Source organism: Pogoniulus pusillus, chromosome 13 (assembly GCF_015220805.1).
Source record: "Pogoniulus pusillus isolate bPogPus1 chromosome 13, bPogPus1.pri, whole genome shotgun sequence".
Taxonomy (NCBI): Eukaryota; Metazoa; Chordata; class Aves; order Piciformes; family Lybiidae; genus Pogoniulus; species Pogoniulus pusillus.
The window spans coordinates 17,492,628-17,505,712 of NC_087276.1; the positions used below are offsets into that span (position 1 = coordinate 17,492,628).

Sequence of the window (13,085 nt, forward strand, 5' to 3'; positions counted from 1 at the left end):
CAAAAAACTTCAGGAGTTAAATTCTTCTACTGACTCCTCAGGTTTTCATTTTCTAAGCGGATTTGGCTTGGAGGGCAGTGCTGATAAGATCTGAATGAGGCATCTCAAATCCTGTCTCCAGTGCTGCTGTCCCCAGCAGAAGGAGGACACAGAGCTGCTGGAGTGAGGCCAGAGGAGGCTCCACAACGATCAAAGGGATGCAGCAGCTCTGCTGTGAGCACAGGATGAGGGAGCTGGGGGTGTGCAGCCTGGAAAGGAGAAGGCTCCAGGGGGACCTGAGAGCTGCCTGCCAGTGCCTGAAGGGCTCCTGCAGGAAGGCTGCAGAGGACTTCTGCTGAGGGTGTCTGGAGCCAGGCCAAGGGGGAATGGTTTGGAGCTGAGGCAGAGCAGGCTTAGAGTGGAGCCGAGGAAGAAGTTGTTCTGCAGTATGAGGTGCTGAGAGCCTGTTCCAGGCTGCCCAGGGAGGCTGTGGCTGCCTCCTTGCTGGGGGTGTTGCAGGCCAAGCTGAATGAGTCCTTGAGCAGCTGAGTCTAGCTGAGAGGTGTCCCTGGGCACGGTGTGGAAGTTGGAGCAGATGAGCTCTGAGGTTTCTTCCAGCCTGAGCCATTCTGTGATTTGAAGTACTCATCTGGGTTGTGCAAACACCTTCCTGTGCCGAGGCCATGGGACAGTTCCAAGCAGCTATGATTGAAGTGAACACAGTTCAGCTTTAAAGCTGTTAAACAATATTCCAATTATTTCCAGCAGTTTTCCCTCCAAGCCAAAAGAACAACAACAAAAAAAAACCCTCAGACAAAACTAAAAAGCCTGAAGAGAACCCTGTAAAACAGCTTCTGTTGCTTTAAGAGGCAACTTGATTTCCTTAACTTGTTGCCTCTTATCTCTCATTAGGGCAGCTGAAAAGATAAATCATTGCACACACACACCCCCCCCAGTAATAATAATGAATACCAGGTTTCATTTAAGAGTAAGCTTGATCTTAATTCTTTATTAATGACCTTAATTCCCAGGGTTAGGGCAACTGTGTGGAGCTGTCACCTGGAGATGCCAGTGTTGGGCACTTTAGTGTCTAAATTATCTGTGAGGAGCAAGGCTTTGGGGGTTTTGTTCACCTCCAGCAGCCTGCAGATCTCACTGATGTCTTAAAATACACTTAGTGGGAAATCCCTCTGGATAGAAACCTTCTTGCAGGGGAACAAGGCCACATATGGAGTATTCTGTCCAGTTCTGGACTCCCCAGAGGGGCAGGGATATACTGGAAGGAGGCCAGCAGAGGCTACAAGGAAAATGAAGGGCCTGGAGCATGTCTGTGAGGAGGAAAGGCTGAGAGCCCTGCGGCTGAGAGCCTGGGGAAGAGCAGCCCTGGAAGGCATCTTATGAACATGTCTGAAGGGTGGGGCTCAGGAAGGGGCCAGGCTCTTTTCAGTGGTGTCCTGTGATATAGGACAAGGGGCAGTAGGCACAAACTGGAGCCCAGGAAATTCCACCTCAGCATGAGGAGAAATTTCTGTACTCTAAGGATGCTGGAGGCCTGGAGCAAGCTGCCCAGAGAGACTGTGGAGTTTCCTTCTCTGGAGATTTTCAAGACCCATCTGAACATGTTCCTGCATGACCTGCCCTGGGTGACCCTGCTTTGGCAGGTCTCTTCCAGCCTCTGCCATTCTGTGCTTGTATGGCATGGAGGAGAAAGGAGGAGGTCTCCAGAGTGACCTGCTGATACCTCATCTCAGCTGCTTTGCGCATACCTATATACACACAGAGGAAGCAGTGGGAGTAGAGAAGTGAACATGGGGCAAGGTGAATGGTTCCTTTCCACAGGGACACAGCCAAGTACTGTGCCACAGCCCAACTGTGTGGGTTTCTCTCCTCCTGGGGTGCTGGTTTGTGACATACCCACTCAGACCCACATCAGGAGCACAGCCAGGCTCGAGGAGCACAACTACCGCCCACATGAGAAGCTCAGTACAAACCAGCTCGGCAGAACGTGGGACAAAGCATCCACTGCTCACTGTCAGACCCCTGGAGCACCACATCACGTGTCCTGGAGACTTTTTGGGCACAGGGGTGATGGAGCAAGTGTTCCTGCAGCTCTCAGCTGCTCTCCAGGCACCCTTGCACCACATCTGCCATTACTGCTGGATGAAGAATGTGATGCCCTCTGCAGATATTCTCTCCATCTCGCTGCCAAAACCACATCAGTTAGAAGTCAGTCCAAGGACTTGTAGAATTGCTTTCTAGACACAGAGCCTGGTGCCTCACTCTGATAACCATGAGCAGAAGATAAAGAAGCATCTGAGTTCCTAAAGCATGTTAAAATACCCAGTCCCCAAAGCACCATGCACACTAAGTGGAGGAGTAGCAATTGCTGCAGAGGTTCTCCTCTCTACTATCCCAGCCCCACTTAACACAGAGGTCCCCTTGTACCTACTTCACACCTACGGATTCCTGGAAGCAACCAAACTCAAAGATGAGCCAAGCAGCAGAAATCTGCAAACAATGACTGTTGCCACCACACTGCTAGGAGGAGCACCTTCACCTTCCCTCCTCCACCACTCTTCACTTAGCCATTTAACTTTTGGCTTGGTCTTGCTGGAGCCTTTGCTAAGTCAAACCATCTTCCTGACAGCAGCCTCACCTGGAAAGCTCTGGAAGTCTGTATCATGGAGTCATTTTGGTTGGAAAAGACTTTTAAGATCATTGAGTCCAACCATTCTCTAACTACCAATCCTTCTGCTAAGCTGTGGCACTCGGCACCACATCTCTGCCTCTTTGAAACACCTCCAGGGATGGGGATTCAGCCATCTCCCTGAGCAGCCTATGCCAGTCTTTGAGAACCTTTCAGTGAAGAGATTTCTTCTCACATCCAGCCTAAACCTCCCCTAGTGCAACTTGAGGCCATTTCCTCTTGTCCTTATCTCTAGAGAGGAGAAACCAAGCCCCATTTGGCTCCAGCCTCCTTTCAGGGAGTTGCAGAGAGCCAGGTCTCCTCTCAACCTCCTTTTCCCCAGGCTACACACCCCCAGCTCCCTCAGCTGCTCCTCCCCAGCCCTGTTCTCCAGACCCTTCACCTGCCTCTCTGCCCTTCTCTGAACCTGCTCCAGCTCCTCAATATCCTTCTTGGAGTGAAGGGTCCGACCCCAGGATTCGAGATGCAGCCTCAGCAGAGGTGAGCAGAGCCTCTGCAGACTGCAGCTCTACAGGAACGAGTCCAGAGGGACCTTGCTGGAGGCTGCAGGTCCTCCTGCCGTGCCACCGGCCAGCAGCATCCCTTGGGGAAGGCTGGCAGGAGGCTTCACTGCTGCCGTCCCTCCTCCAAGGCCTTCACTCCAGCGCCTCTCCCCCAGCTGCTACCCAAGGTCGCCGTCCCCTCGCTGCGGACAAGCCCCGGGACGATGCCCTTGGGCGAGCCGAGCCTTGGGCGAGCCGAGCCGGGGGCTGCCCGCCGGGGACCCGCCCGGCCAAACGGGGACGCGCACCGCCCTCACCTCCGCTCCGCAGCCCAGCCCGGCACCGTCCGCTGCGCCGCGTTTAAATACCCACCGCCCGCTCCGCTCCGCTCCGCGCCCCGCCGGGGCCGCTCCCGCCCGCTCCGCCCCGCGCCGCTGCCGCAGCCTCCGGGCCGGGGCTGGCGGCGGGACCCGGGTTGGCTGTCACCTGGGGGCGGCTGCCGCTGCGGGCTGGCTGTCACCTGCCAGCCTGGCGCCCTCCGAGCTGTCTGCGGCTTCCCCGCGATGCTGCGGTAGAGGTAGCATCCGTGCGATGCTCTTGCGTAACGCTCTCGGTCGGCTGCGGGATGCGGGGACACCGAGTGCTGAGTCCTGCCCCTGAGCCACGACAACTCCAGGCTTGAGATAGAGTGTCTGGAAACTGCCCGATGGAAAAGGGCCTGGGGAGGTTGGCTGACGGCAGCTGGAGATGAGCCAGGGTGTGCCCAGGAGGCCAAGAAAGCCACCAGCATCCTGGCCTGGTGTGGCCAGCAGGGCCAGGGCAGGGATTGTCCCCCTGGACTCGGCACTGGGGAGGCTGCACCTTGAATCCTGGGTTCAGTTTTGAGCCACACACTCCAAGAAGGACACTGAAGGGCTGGAGCAGGTCCAGAGAAGGACAACAAAGCTGGGGAAGGGTCTGGAGAACAGGACTGGGGAGGAGCAGCTGAGGGAGCTGGGGGTGTTCAGTCTGGAGAAGAGGAGGCTGAGGGAAGACCTTCTGGCTCTGCAACTCCCTGAAAGGAGGCTGGAGCCAGGTGAGGGGTGGGCTGTGGGCCTTAGAGATTAAGGCCACTTGGCCATTGTGATCCTGGGCAAGCTGCCATGGGTGCCTCTGCCTTAGCAGCAGGCTGAGACATCTCTGGAGGTCCCTCCCAGCTGCTGCCATTCTCTGGCTCTATGAACCCATGAATTTGTGATTGTTTCTAAGCAGCCTGTCACTTGTCCTCTTAAATATCAACATTTAATAAATATCAGTATAAATATCCTCATCAATATCAATGTTAGTATTAGTATTTATGTCTGACCCCAGCTAGAGGAGGGGCTGGGTGGCACTCTGGCAGGTACCAGTAATTAGAAGGTAAAGGATTAATCAGCTTTGAGTGCAAGGCTTGGGGTAAGATCTGTAATCCTGCATGAGTCAGCTGTTAACATCCCTCTCTGCTCCTGATGTGTCCCTCTGATGACATTAAATTGGTACAGCCAGTGTGTGAGCTCCTGTTAGAGCTGCAGTCTTCTTGTTGACCTGCAGAAGAGCTGAACATGGCAATGCTGACACCACCACTGGCAGGTAGAAATAGTGGTGTTCGTGGACGAAAAATAGCTCACTGTGGAAAGTCTGCTGGAAGATGACCTTATTGTGACCTTATTGTGGCCTTTCAGTATCTGAAGGGAGCCTACAAAAAAGCTGGGGAGGGAGTTTACAGGATACCAGGAAGTGACAGGACTAGGGGGAATGGAGTGAAGCTGGAGGTGGGTAGGTTCAGGCTGGACATGAGGAGGAAATTCTTCAGCATGAGAGTGGTGAGAGCCTGGAATGGGTTGCCCAGGGAGGTGGTTAAGGCCCCATACCCTGAAGGTGTTTAAGGCCAGGCTGGATGAGGTTCTGGCCAACCTGACCTAGGGTAGGGTGTCCCTGCCCATGGCAGGGGGGCTGGAACTAGCTGATCCTTGTGGTCCCTTCCAACCCTGACTGATTCTGAGACTCTATGATTCTAAGATTTGTGTTGTGACATTCCTGCTTACTACAATCCAGGAGGAGGTGTCATTGTGAGTCAGAGTAGCATTGGTTTTGGATGAAGATTCCCAGCAGGTCTGGTTATTGCAGGCTTCTGTATTTCTTCTCAGCAGAGCATCTACAAGATCTTGATTTCCTCCAAGACACTGACCTATCCTCTGCCCACATATGACTTGCACTGTTGCCAGCCTTCGTGTTATACCTAGCCTCTAGTTTGCTCCTGTCTGCTCAGCCCCACTGACCAGCACCACACAGGGCACCTGGCAGCCAGCTGGAGAATGCAGCCAGAAGAGCTCCCATGGATGTCAACAAAATGCCAAATGATTGAATGAGAGTCACACCACCTCTAGGACACAGGATGTCTCTCTGCTGAGTGTTTGATTGCAGCTTCACAGGTTGCATTGGGTTGGAAGAGACCACCAGAGGGCATCTTGTCCAAACCCCCTGCAAGGGGCACCTCCAGCTAGAGCAGGCTGCACAGGGACACAGCAAGGCTGAGCTTGAATGTCTGCAGGGATGAGGACTCAACCACCTCCCCGAGCAGCCTGTGCCAGTCTCTCCCCACCCTCACTCTGCACAACTTCCTCCAGGTGTCCAACCTAACTCTGCCCTGCTCCAGTTCCAAACCATTGCCCTCGGCCTGTCCCCACAGGCCCTTCTAAACAGTCCCTCCCCAGCCTGCCTGCAGGTCCCCTGCAGATACTGAAATGCAGCTTTGAGGTCTCTCTGAAGCCTTCTCTTCTGCGGGCTGAACAGCCCCAACTCTCTCTGCCTGTCTCCACAGCAGAGGTTCTCCAGCCCTCTGATCATCTTTGTGGACTCTTCTGGACCCTCTCCATCAGGTCCATGTTTGTGTTGTGTTTGGGGTCCTAGAGCTGGACCCAGTCTCTCTCTAGAGAAGGTGGTTGAGTTGTGCTGGTCTGGAATTGCTCATGGAACAGCAGTGCCAGCCTGTTTTGCTGCTGCTCTGGGTTGCACCCAGTTGCTGGAGAAGCCTTTTTGAAGTCTGTGCTTCAACCCTATGCAACTCCATCTGCTATCTGTTTCAACTCTGTTTCATGCTCTTTCACAACACTGCACAAAGACAGCCAGCCTTGGGACTACTCCTCCTCATTCCGATCCCAGTTTGCTATGGGAAGCTTTCTTAAGATCAGCAGTTGTCACAAACAGGGATTTTGGGGTTGTTTTGGTATCCCCTCTCCACTCTGACCCTGCAGACTCAGGCTTCACTGCTGCTCTCAGTAGAAACCAGTTTGAGAAGAGCAGGGCTCACAGATAGCTGATTTTTCAGGCTGTGTCTGACAGTGAGACATTGCCATCTCTTGGGCAGGGGCAGCTGCAGCAGAGACTCTGCTTAAATCCTACAATTAAAAGCTCATCAGTGGAGCTGAGGAGTAGGAAAGGTTTGAGACTGTCCTGAGTCCAGAGTCCTCCTTGTTTAATTGGTTCTGTTCATACATATATATTGGCCAGCTACTGGTGGTGTCCCCAGGGATCAACGCTGGGCCCAGCCCTGTTTAATGTCTTCATTGAGGATCTGGAGGAGGGGATTGAGTCCTCCATCTGTGAGTTTGCAGATGATACCAATTTGGGAGCAAGTGTGGATCTGTTAGAGGGCAGGAGGGCACTGCAGAGGGACCTGGGCAGGCTGGACAGATGGGCACAGTCCAGTGCCAGGAGTTTTAATGAGGCCAAGTGCCAGGTTCTGCCCTTTGTCCACAACAACCCCATGCAGTGCTACAGGCTGGGGACAGAGTGGCTGGAGAGCAACCAGACAGAGAGAGACTTGGGGGGACTGGCTGGCAGCTGAACAGGAGCCAGAGTGTGCCCAGGTGGCCAAGAAGGCTAGTGGCATCCTGGCCTGTATCAGGAACAGTGTGGCCAGCAGGACCAGGGCAGTCCTGCTGCCCTGTGCTCAGCTCTGGTCAGGCCACTCCTTGAGTGCTGTGTCACCAGATGAGTTACAGAGGTTCTCCAGGAACCCCTCTGCCTTCCCAAACGGAAGAGAGAGGGGAGAAGGGAGAGAGATTGATGGGTGGGAAAGAAACTAACCCAGCTGGGATGGAAAGAAGAACAATGCCATGAGATAGAGACACACAGACACAAACCAGACACAACCCCTGAAGACACCACTGGAATCACTGATGCTGGGGCCAGGCACTGGGCAAGTCCTGGCCTGGACTCAGCAGCAGATGAGAAGTGCATTTAGGAGCTGGATTCTGGAGCTGGATTGAGGAACACAGGGATGGGGATGGAAGGCAGAAGGGGCAGAGTCCTTCTGGGACAGCAGCCAGGGAAGAAAAGGCTTGACCCTGGGCATCCCTCAGCTTGCTCCTGCAGATGCCATCCACGGGCTGCAATCCCTTGCTGAGCAGTTGAGGCTCATTTGTTGAGGCCTCAGTTGAGGCTGCTCCTCCCCACAGCTTCCCCCTCTGCCTTCCTGCCCGCGCAGCTGTGGCAGTGCCCTTGGTGTGCAGAGGAGCAAGTGTCAGGCAGAACCTTTGTGCCCCCCAGCCCTTGGCAGGAGCTGTGGCATCAGCTTCTCCCTGCTAGCAGCAGCCTCTGGCTGTGCAAAGCTGCCCTGAGCTTCAGCAAGTGCCTGAGTGAGCAGAGCCTGAGCTGGGCAGTGCCGTCCCTGAGCAGGTTTGGTGCTGGCCCAGCTCAGAGCACAACAGTGGTTTTAAAGTTAAACATATCATGTCTACTGAAATAGTAAATTCTACTCATTTTGGGTTTTAAGAAACACTGAGAAATTAAGAGATTCAGACAGATACTGCCCAAAAGATTTTCACTGGATGCAGAGCAATAGAATAACCTCCCTGCAAATTCAGTATCATTGCATTTGGTCATATTAAGATTCAGATATCCAAGGGAAACTGGGATCAGAAGGAAGCTGCATCACTCTGTGTCCCTGCCTCCCACAGACCCTATGCCAAATACTGCTTTCAGTTCCCCAAGCCTGCAGCATGGTAACACAGTCGCACCCAAACAGAGATTCATTGCACTTGGAATGGCTTGGAAGGATCCCAAATCTACCATTTCATGCTAACTAACGTTCAGGGAGTTAAGGGCTACAACTTCCTGACCTCTATTCCATTCTATTGAGCCATGCTCTTTAGGAGCCTCCACACACAGGTTTGAACTACCACTGACATCTCCTCATTCACGTGAGAGGCTTCAGCTCCAGCACAGCAGCTGTTGTAGCTGCTTGGGTTGAACTTCTGCACTGCTGCTGATCTTTGAAGCCCTTCAGGGGTGTAAGATGGTCCTGCAAACAAATGCACTCCCCTCTGCCCAGTACTGTGGGCATTGATATGGAGGAGATTTCTCTGTGCTTATTCTTTAGAGACAGTACTGAGAGGGAGCACTGCTAAGGAGGACAGGGAGGAGTTTGCCAACAATGAATCAAGGCAATAGAAAGGCTTTGATGCCCAGTTAGGGAGGACTTGCTCCCCATCCCCTGGCATCTGCTGGGACACTTGGCTCTGGTATGGCATTGGCCTTGTGGAGGCAGGCTGGAAGTCTCTGTCAGTGAGGGAAGAGGCTTTCTGTTTATGCCACTTATTACTATCAAGCTGTCTGCTGTTTCCCTGCCTACCTGCTGTGCCCACCCTGATAAAGATATATAAAACCTCAGGTTGTTGGAATAAACCTTCTCACTTAAGTTCACACTGGATCTAAAGTGTGGATTCCTCCCGTGCAGTACCACCGCAGCACTGAGCAGAATGTGGCCCCAGTCCAAACCCTGCTGTGGGGCAGAGATCTGCTGTGTCAGGACACTTAGATGCCTCAGCTCTTGACTGAGGAACACATTCATTGTGCTCAGCTGGAAACTGCAGACAGCCATGGGTAAAAAGTGATCCCATTCCCTGGCTCCCTTTTCCCAGCCTGGTTTCCCTTTGTGTCTTGGTCTCAGGGCTGTCACAGAAACCCCTTTTGTTTTTTTTTCTGGTGTGCTGCTGTTTTCCTTCAGTGAGGTTAAGAAACAAAATAGTCCTTTAAGTGCCTCAGCACCACATCTCTGTGTCTTTTAAACCCCTCCAGGGCTGGGGATTCAACCACCTCCCCGGCAGCCTGTGCCACGGTCTGAGAACCCTTTCAGTGAATAATTTTCTCTTAACGTCCAATCTAAACCTTCCTTTGAGGCCATTTCCTCATTTCAGTTCTGTTTTCAGTATGAACGAGCATCACTGAGTCCTGGTGCAGGTTGCACTGCAGGAGCTGTGACAAGTCCAAGTCCTACATGGAAATTGGGGCTTTTCAGCCTGGAGAAGAGAAGGCTCTAGGGAGACCTTAGAGCAGCCGTCCAGTACCTGAAGTGGGCTACAGGGGAGTTGGGGAGGGACTTTTCACAAGGGCTGGGCGTGATAGGATGAGGGGCAATGGTTTGAAGCTTCAGGAGGGGTAGATTTAGACTGAAGATGAGGAAGAAATTCTTTCCAGTGAGGGTGGTGAGACACTGGAACAGGTTGGCCAGGAAGATTGTGGATGTCCCCTCCCTGGAGGTGTCCACGGGCAAGTTGGATGAGGCCTTGCACAACCTGGGTTAGTGGGATCATGGCAGGGGATGGCACTGGATGATCTTGTCACTTTAGTGCTCTAGGGTAGGGTGTCCCTGCCCATGGCAGGAGGGTTGGATCTAGATGATCCTTGTGGTCCCTTCCAACCCTGACTGATTCTATGATTCTATTCTATGATCTTTAAGGACCCCTCCAGCCCAAATGATTCTCTGAATCTATGAGTTGGAGCATCTCACCGTAAAGCTCCTGTCTGATTTCTTTGGAGCAGCTTGGAAAGTTGGTGGATTAATCCAGCTTGGCATGCTTAGCAATCAGCTTTCCTTGCATCAACTTTTTATTGCTGAGAGCAGTGCAGGGCAGAGTGGTCCCAAGTAAATCACAGGGGTTTACAATGTCTCCACTTCCAGCAAAGGAGAGTTGTTTGCTTTCCCCAGCCTGCCTGAAACAAGCAGCCTTTTTGTCCAGCAGCTGAGCTTTGAACCTGCTGGTATGGAATAAATTCAGACTGATTGAATCAGAGGGTTTCCTTGCTCATATTTCACCAAGACAAGGCACTGAAAAGGAGACCCACATTCCTGCCTTCCCTACCATGCCCCGAGCCAGGCTGGGAAAGCTAAGAATAAATGTTGGCCTCGTTTTAAGGGCACCAGGGAAGGAAATGAGTGCTGAGATTGCTGGGAAAGAGCAAGGAAAATCAATTATCTTATCAGGGGTTATCAGTTCCTGTAGGAACAACCTTGTAGCATCTCTTCCTCAGATGGATTTATCTCTTCTTCCAAAGGGATTTTGTTCTGCTTCCCTGCTGTGCAGCACCTTCCTGATTTTTTCTTGCTTGATCTCTGCATTTACCTGGGACAAACCAGATTTGGGGCTGTTCAGCCTAGAGAAGAGAAGGGAGACCTTAGAGCAGCCTTCCAGTACCTGAAGAGGCTACAGGAGAGCTGGGAAGGGAGTTCTGACAAGCTCTCGAAGTAACAATGATGAGGGATAATGGCTTTGAACTGGAAGAGGGGAGATTGAGACTGGAGATTAAGAAGAATTTCTGACGGTGAGGGTAGTGAGACTCTGGAACAGTTTACTCAGGGAGATTGTGGGTGCCCCCTCCCTGGAGATGTTCAAAGCCAGGGTTGAGCAGCCTGGTCTAGTGGGAGGTGTCCCTGCCTGTGGCAGGAGGGTTGGACCTGGATGATCTTTGACATCCCCTCCAACCCAAACCATTCAGTGAATACATGATTTCCCCTTCTGGTGTGCTTCCATGCAGACACTATGATCCCATCAGTCCATGATTTCCCCTCCTGGTGTGCTTCCATGCAGACACTATGATCCCATCAGTCCATGATTTCCCCTTCTGGTGTGCTTCCATGCAGACACTATGATCCCATCAGTCCATGATTTCCCCTCCTGGTGTGCTTCCATGCAGACACTATGATCCCATCAGTCCATGATTTCCACTTCTGGTGTGCTTCCATGCAGACACTATGATCCCATCAGTCCATGATTTCCCATTTTGGTGTGCTTCCATGCAGACACTATGATCCCTTCAGTCCATGATTTCCTGTTTTGGTGTGCTTCCATGCAGACACTATGATCCCATCAGTCCATGATTTCCACTTCTGGTGTGCTTCCATGCAGACACTATGATCCCTTCAGTCCATGATTTCCACTTCTGGTGTGCTTTCATGCAGACACTATGATCCCATCAGTCCATGATTTCCACTTCTGGTGTGCTTTCATGCAGACACTATGATCCCTTCAGTCCATGATTTCCCCTCCTGGTGTGCTTCCATGCAGACACTATGATCCCATCAGTCCATGATTTCCCCTTCTGGTGTGCTTCCATGCAGACACTATGATCCCATCAGTCCATGATTTCCCCTCCTGGTGTGCTTCCATGCAGACACTATGATCCCATCAGTCCATGATTTCCACTTCTGGTGTGCTTCCATGCAGACACTATGATCCCATCAGTCCATGATTTCCCATTTTGGTGTGCTTCCATGCAGACACTATGATCCCTTCAGTCCATGATTTCCTGTTTTGGTGTGCTTCCATGCAGACACTATGATCCCATCAGTCCATGATTTCCACTTCTGGTGTGCTTCCATGCAGACACTATGATCCCTTCAGTCCATGATTTCCACTTCTGGTGTGCTTCCATGCAGACACTATGATCCCATCAGTCCATGATTTCCCATTTTGGTGTGCTTCCATGCAGACACTATGATCCCTTCAGTCCATGATTTCCTGTTTTGGTGTGCTTCCATGCAGACACTATGATCCCATCAGTCCATGATTTCCACTTCTGGTGTGCTTCCATGCAGACACTATGATCCCTTCAGTCCATGATTTCCACTTCTGGTGTGCTTTCATGCAGACACTATGATCCCTTCAGTCCATGATTTCCACTTCTGGTGTGCTTTCATGCAGACACTATGATCCCTTCAGTCCATGATTTCCCCTCCTGCTGTGCTTCCATTCAGATGCCATGATCCCATCAGTCTGTGATATCCCTTTCTGGCATGCTTCCATGCAGATGCCATGATCCCATCCAACCATTTGTCTAATTTCTTTTTAACCCCTTCAAACCCCCTCTGCAGAGAGGGGACCGTGATGTCCCTGTTTACTGCAGAGGGGTTGGGCTGGATGAGCTGCTGAGGTAATCTCCACACTAAATGCTGAGAGAGAAGCTTGGAGCTTCTCCTCTGTATCTGGTGGAACCAAAATGTGATGCTGGGAGCTGGGAGGGGATTATCCCTAAAGCCCCCAAACCTATGGTTAGTGGAAGAGCCAAAAATGTTGTCTGTGAAGGGCAGCATCTGAGCCTGGGGAAAGCCTTTTACTTTCCTCAGATTTCAGTGTCACCTTGCTCCTTTCAGGTGACTTTGCCAGTCCCCCCTTCTCCCCTCTCTCTCTCATTGGCCACAGGAGCAGCTGTTCCATGACTAAAACCGATTCTCTCCCTAAATGAGAGTTGTCTTTTTCGGAGTGCCACTGAGGGGGGGTCATCCTGGGAGCAGGACCGTTCGTAAGGTAGGAGCTAGCACACACTGGGCTTTGAGCTTTCAGCTGAGACAACTGTAATGAAGCCATGGGATTTAAGACATAGTGGCAAGAGTGTTGTTCTCAGGAGTAGTTCCTGTTGGTAAGGAATGTGTAGCTCTGTGAGGATTAGTGGGATTCTAGCCCCTATGTAAGAGCTTGAAGTGAATGACAGAGTGTAAGCATCTCCCTGATGGTTAAAGCTGGGAGATGGGGGCTCAGTACCTGCTGTGAGCTGGAACAGCTAAGTACTGCGGTTTTAGGGGCACCAAACAGCAGCCCAAGCGTGTGATTACAATGTCG

The 13,085-nt window shown here is 52.1% G+C and overlaps 1 protein-coding gene across 1 annotated transcript in view; it reads left to right on the top strand.

Moving 5' to 3' along the window:
• The window catches only part of OTOL1 (otolin 1), a 31,757-nt gene that overhangs the window by 10,651 nt on the left and 8,021 nt on the right, over nucleotides 1-13,085 (top strand). The gene's annotated exons all lie outside the window — the stretch shown is intronic.